The sequence below is a fragment of the Montipora capricornis genome, chromosome 4, assembly GCF_036669925.1.
Source record: "Montipora capricornis isolate CH-2021 chromosome 4, ASM3666992v2, whole genome shotgun sequence".
NCBI classification, from domain to species: Eukaryota; Metazoa; Cnidaria; class Anthozoa; order Scleractinia; family Acroporidae; genus Montipora; species Montipora capricornis.
The window spans coordinates 39,293,428-39,300,462 of NC_090886.1; the positions used below are offsets into that span (position 1 = coordinate 39,293,428).

The 7,035-nt window shown below is 38.4% G+C and overlaps 1 long non-coding RNA gene across 1 annotated transcript in view; it reads right to left on the minus strand.

Annotated features, from left to right (window-relative positions):
• Positions 1-1,472: 1,472 nt before the first annotated feature.
• The window catches only part of LOC138044714 (uncharacterized), a 12,335-nt gene continuing 6,772 nt past the window's right edge, over positions 1,473-7,035 (minus strand). Inside the window, exons 2-3 of the long non-coding RNA XR_011131496.1 lie at positions 2,493-2,837; positions 1,473-1,729 (exon numbers count right to left, since the gene is read on the minus strand). This is a non-coding gene — a long non-coding RNA (uncharacterized lncRNA). The remainder of the gene's footprint in view (positions 1,730-2,492; positions 2,838-7,035) is intronic.

Consider the following 7,035-nt stretch of genomic DNA (forward strand, 5'->3'; position numbering starts at 1 on the left):
TCTCTATTCAGATTAAATCTAAATGCTCTGATTGGCCAGTGCGGCAAAAAGCACAAACTTTGAATTTAGGAATTGAATTAACATAGCTTAAGAACCATTCAAAGGAATGGTACTATATTGTTACCAAGTTTGCGTACTGAAGGTAGAAGCAATAAATACAAGTGTTTTAGGAGTATCATTAGTTAATAACTCACAGCTCTGTCGTGGTTGTTGGAATATTGTTCAACAGATGAGCTGAATATTTCCCTGTGCAGCGAAAGATGTTCCGAAATTGAAACCACCGATCTGTAGTGCCGTGGCAGTCACACAAATTCACACAAACGCGAAAATCTATGAAAGATAATCAAAGCTTTGTGAAATAGTAAAGAAATAGCCCAGCCTTTATGGGATTTGATTTAAATTTCACGCTTCGGAAAATAAAGCTTATGCATTAAAGACGATGTCGACTCAAACCAGTTTCAACACTTTCAAGAGACCTTGTTATTAGAAGGATTGACACTACAACACTTTATCACGTAACACCAATGTTATGATACCATGTGAAACATCATTTATTGCTCAACAAGATACAGTCATTTTTGTGACGTAAGAAGTTATTATGACAACAAGAAATCCTCGCAAGAACATCCTATGGTTTGGCTTTAGTTGCTCATATCTGAAAAACGAACTCAGTGACCCCAATTTTTTTTTTTGCACAAAAGTGATTAGCAGGTCAAGATGAAACTCTCTGCAAAATTTAAAAAAATTCTGTTGACCGGATTAAGAGCTACCTTAAATTTTCAATTATTTAAGGTGGCTCTAAATTCCCCTCCACAGAATTTTTTTAACTTTGCAGAAATAAAAAATGGGGGTTACCGAAGTCGTCTTGAAATATGAGCAGCTAAATCCAAAATATGGGGTGTTTTTGCTGGGATTTACTATTGCCACGGTAACGTTTTACGTCACAAAAATGACCGAATCTTTTTCAGCAATAATTGGTGTTTGACATGGTACCATAACATTGCTGTTAAGTGATAAAGTGCTGTAGTGTCAATCATTCTAATAAGAGAGTTTCTTTCAAGTGTTAAAACTGGTTTGCGCCATCTTCGGTGGCCAAATTACTTTATAAGATTATATTCTGGGGAGGTTTTTGATGTTATATGTTTGGGCGCTCTTGTCTCAAAAGAAAGTGAGCTGTAATTCGTATGTGTACGAATGAATCATCTGATTATGAACAAGTGGAAATCGGAATAAAACAAAGTGTACTAACGACAAAAAAGGATTCAGTTCCACTCGGGAGGAAATGGTTTGCGTAGAGCTGTTAGCTGATAAGGGATAATAAAGGATAATAATGTTATGGAAAAATTATTTTAGACTTGGAAATTAATTCGTCGCTTTATTGCTACAGCTTTGTTTCGTGTGATGATGAACTAACCACATTTGGAGGGAAATAAAGTCAGTATAATCTCACCTATAAGAGAAACGCTAAACGTCTTTGATTCGGTGCCAACTTCATTGGTAGCGACGCAACTATAGTTACCACCCTGGTTGAGTTTGCTCCACACTATTTCCTTCCCGAAAGCCAAGGTTGTAGTTGAGATCATCAATGATATGTTGATCGGTGGCGTCCCTTCAGACGAGCACCACACATAATGCTCCGAGACTGTTCGAACCATTCGTAAAGGAATTATTACCCTTGGTTTAGAGATTGTTCGAACCATTCGTAAAGGTATTACTACCCTTGGTTTAGCTGCAATAAAAGACGATGTACAAATTTTAGCCATCAGTTAACTATAGCACATTGTAAACGAACCTCAGAACCTTCAAATTAGTTACTTTGCTATAAGACCATCTCCAGAATTCTTACACGTTTTTACACTGTGACGAAGAAAGTGTAACAGTCTCTATTCACTTCGTTAAATACTACTTTATTACTACCTAAATTTCATTTCAGCTCTTAACCACATGGAGTCATGGAAACGTTTCTGGCTTTCATAGCCGATCACAAGGGATACATGGGATGGTGATCTACTCTCGTTTTCTGTTACTTTGCCAAAGTGGGTTTGGAAACCAATTCAGTTCGCAAAAATGAAATGCAACAAGGGATGAATTTGTTTGAAGATGCTATAGAAAAGAAAACAAGTTTAAAACTTTTGAAAAGTGCCTAGATTGCTGTAAAATAATGTCATTTTAACTTGAATGTTCCTCACAAAAAGGCACTAAAAAGGGTTATAATGTTTCCAGCCACAGGTCCAAGACTTTAATCCGAATTTCCCACATCTGAATATGTCATCATAGTTTGTTCTTCATATCCCAGTCAAATTTGCGAGTCCAGCGGACAGAGTAGTACTCTTCTGTTGAGACAAACCTATGTGATGCCTAACATTTGCTTTTGGTTGGTTCTGCGGTAAACAGGAAAGCTTTTAGATTTGAATTTAAGGGTAAGACCATGATGAAAATGATACCTTCTCAGTACAACTGTGATATTAATGAGGAATTGTTTTTGGAATTACCTCTTCTTGCTCTAGAAGTATAAACCGCTTTAAAGCTTGCAACGCCAGTTGCAACTACCAACATGTAGCGTCCACTCGATTGTATGGAGAAATGACTCTTGTTTTCAGTGAAGTGCCCAAGCAACGTTTGAGACTCGTTCCTTCCATCATAGACTTTTACCGAACTGATTTTCGAGCCAGGTTGGTTCACGATATTAAGGGTAGTAAAGTTTAAAGGTATATTGTGATGAGGTGGTACTGCGATATGCCAGATGCAAGTATTTTCTATGACGAATGAGGAACTCAAATTGATTGCACCACTTGAGCCAATGACCATGAAGGAGCATGGTTCGGGTGAAGCTACCCCTGTAAATATACAGGAAAATCACAAATGTCACGTACATTTTAAGGCTTTCACGTGTGTGTCTTGTGTGTTTTCTCCCTTACTAATACAATAGAGATTTACACTGTTTACACTAATGATATATCATATGGAAAGCACCATATAATATATGCAATTGTTTACAATAACGCGCGTAAAATACTCAATAAAACGTCATTTCATAAGACGCTTCCCGAAACAAGCAGTAAAAATACCTTTATGTTATGGAGTCCTTATGGATTAATATTAGTGTCTGTCATTTTGTTCACAGCCATGAATTTTTATATTGAATTATCAATGCAGAGTTGCACCCAAAATTCAGCGGCATTGCTATTAACAAATATTATTTCGATGACATTATGGATTTTCCATGTCATTTGCACTGCCTTTCCACGCATTTAAGCATTGACTTTGCTCGTTTGTTTCGCTCGTTTTGCATTGTTTTTCTTTCCTTGATAGTCTTGAGCATTCTTTGTTTTGGCATGCCAGTGATGTATCAGCGTATCAGGTACCAAATCAAAAACAGCCACAATTCGAGAGGACTTTGCCGGGTGCTGGATCAGGCAAATGAAGATGCAAATGCAGATGCAGAGATAATATGTGTCATGCAACCTAGTGGTATTTACGATTTGATATTGAGATTTCTCAATTATTTTCCATTGAACCCATTCAATATGACTTAAGTTTGATTTCTTTGAGCTTCAGCTCTCTCAGGGGCGTAGCTAGAATTTTTCAGGGTCTTGGGGGGGGCGGGGGGGGGAAAGGGGGTCACACTTTCTCAAACCCTGGGTACTTACCGCTTTGTCATGTCGACATCCGCACTGTTTTTAGTGAAAGTGACAATTTTTTGGGTGAGCAGAAAATGCGGGGGAAGGGACAAGCCTACAAAATAGCTGCATACATGAAGTAAGTTTTAGGTGACATAAATTACTCTGTTCCAGTCTTACAGATATGGCTTGTAATATGTTGTTGTACTTTGGTGACTGTCAGAAAGGGGGAGTCACAGGCACCCCAGGAATTCTCCCTCCCCCACCCCCCATCCTGGGTACGCCCCTGGCTGTCTTCGGGAAATATCCTTTGTTTGTTTGATTGTACTGATTCTGTAGCCAATCTCCTACCATACGACAATTCACTTCTCCTCTAATACCTTGCAGCACTTCTTCCCAACCAGACGCACCAAGTAGTTGGTAGGCTTGGCGTATCATTTACACCTGCGTGGTGGTTACTTTTCAACGACGTTGCCTTTTCTTCTCAAGTTTTCTTGCAAGGATTGAAAAGCAGATAAACTTCTGTTAAGAGCATGTCGCAAAAACATTTCTTTGTTGTTTTGATATTAGACTTGCCTCAAGTCGACCCAAGAGAATCTCAGGAGAAAATGTTTTGGCGAGCAAAGCATGATTTTTTGGACGCGAAGAGGATGAGCGAGCGAAAATCGATATAGCTGCTAACATTTCTTCGGGGTCGCTGTCGCCCTCTCAAAATTAATTGGCCTCCAGTTCCGAAAATAGTTACTTGATGTTCCATATCGGAACAAAACTGTGTGGGAAGGTCAAAAGGGTCTCGAATTTATGAAATTTATGAAAGACAGGACTTGCAAGTTACTTGACCGACATGGTATATTAGATTCCTTTTGTCTGGGCCGGAGTGTAAACAATAGACTATTTGCTTCATACATTGCAGAGACGTCCTGATGCCACGTCATCACGAAATGAGTCGATTCGTCGTGAAGCCCGGTCGATTCATAGGAGCCTGATTTGCAACACTACTTCATGTATCATTAAAATGCTGATATACAGTGATGGCACGTGTAAACGCCTTTGGTAAAGAGAAACTCTTTCGCAATCATTCGGAAGCCGTTAGACGTTTGTTTATACAAGTTGCCTTTCAATACAGGTTAATGGCTGACTGCGAGAGTTGAGTGTGACTCAACATTGGTGAATGTTTCATGCATGTCAATTCTGCAACAAGTGCCAATGCAATAAGGCTTTTTGATGCAAAACTTGCATCTGTATTGCGTGGATTTCATAAAGGAACTTTAAACGTAAAAGTTAAACAAAAAAAAATTGGTTGTAACTTTTTAGAGTTAGCTACCTTATTCAATTGGAATTCTTTTAACGTTTTCAAAAAGTCAAAAATAACAATGGTATTTTCTACTCTTGGAAATTCAATTGACGTTTATTTAAGAACTAGATAACATGTACAGTGTTTCTATCGAGTTCTAGAAACACGAGTGAAAGTTTGGGAGAACGAGAAATGCTGTCGGAACACGAGCTGCAGGGAGCTTTTACGAGTTCTCCCAAACTTTTACGAGTGTTTCTATGACTCGATAGAAGCACGGAGTACATGTTTTCTATTTCTTTTACAAAACAACGCGACGAGAGAAAGGAAAACAACTTGTTAACTCTAATTATCAAAATGTAAAGTTTCTTTGCTCGCGCCATCACTTCGTCAAAGGCTAGTTCTGTGTCTCCATCGAGTTATAGAAACACGATTTTTAACCAATCAGCGCGCGTATTTTCTTAGGACTGTTTTCTAAACCCTTTCTAAAACTTGCTTTAAAACAATTTTCACTATTTTAGTATTTGCATAACAAGCAAGTCTCTCTTTCTCGTGATTGCAAGGCAAGGAATTGTTACGGACGAATTAATTTGCAATTTAACATTTGCTCAGTATGTATGTGACAGGGCTTTGCAAAAATCAAATGCCTACAACTTTGAAATTACCCAGAACCCATCTTTTGTATAGGAGTTAATTAGTGCAAGTCAGAAAAATATCTTAGTTTGACCCTTAAGGTACCAATGGGTCCCTCATGCATGTACCAGCCGTTAGACATGAGTGAAATCTATAAGTGGCATTGTTGAGCTGCAGGGGATTAGAGTTTGGTCCTAGCCGGGACCATAGCTATGAAAAGCATCTGAAAGTGCTAAGTAAATGCAAAGCATTAGGATGTACCTTTTTTTTTTAATCCAGCCAGAAATCGGGGTGGAATGAAAACGAATTGAATGCTGTGGCCAATGCGAACCTCAACCTGATTGGAATTGGTTGAGCACGTTTGTTTAGGCACCGTCTGCTCACTTGTGCTTTGATATCTGACTTAATTTTGAAGGAGGTGGCTCCTTAGATTTTAGCATGAAAACCGGCGCAGCCTGTTTTCAAACCATTGGGGTGGTCCAAGACCGGGGGGGTGGGGCCTGCGACAAGAGATGCCTGTAGCAATGATCTGGCACTTACAAGAGCAAACCAAAGTTACTTTGGGGAGGAGGGGGGGGGTAGCCTGAGTTAGATTTTAGTAAGTTGGCATTTGACTTTGTCAATCATAGTCAGTATTTATGTGACAAAGCTTTGCAGAAATCGAATGCCTACAACTTTGAAATGAACCAGAACCCATCTTTTTTATAGGACTTAATTAGTGCAAGTCAGAAAATATCTTAGTTTGACCCTTAAGGTCCTAGGGGTCCCCTATGCATGGACCAAAAAAAAATTGTCCACCGTTAAACAAGAGCGAAATCTATACGTGGCATCATAGCTGGAATCATAGCTATGAAATGCAAGAATTTGGTTCTGCATCTGAAAGTGCTGAGTAATTGTTCCAGTAGAGCTTTCCAAACATGTTTGGAACTTACAAGACGCAAAGAACCGTTTCAAATTAAATGGAAAATTCTTTAAAAATGTAGACCCTACAGCAACATTAGCAAGAAATGTATTCTTTGCCGTCTGAATGAAACGTTGATAATCATGTAATAAAAAACTATCAAGCCTTAACACAAGAAACGAATTAGCAAGTTCATGCCCCACAGAAACCGATATGTACTCCGGAACTTTAGAGTAACGTAAATTTAAAATACCAACATATAATGCCCTAATATATCATGTTTTGTTACCTAGCAGCTCCTTAAATGTAACGCATTTACTATAGCAACCATTCAAATTTCCGTATTTAACTGCCAGCTTTCCAATTTCAACAGTTCAGTAGTTAAAATTGCCTGATGAGTGTGGTACTTGTATCATACGAAACAGTTCTGTAGCATTAAAACGATGATTACTCATGTCATGAAGCCTAAACTTCTGTGAAGTCATATATATAATTTTTTTTTCTTGGGTTGCACGTGACGTCATAAAAAAAATTAAATACAAAACTTAAGAGCCTTTTGAGATTTAAAAATATATCTGTTTGCATGTTTT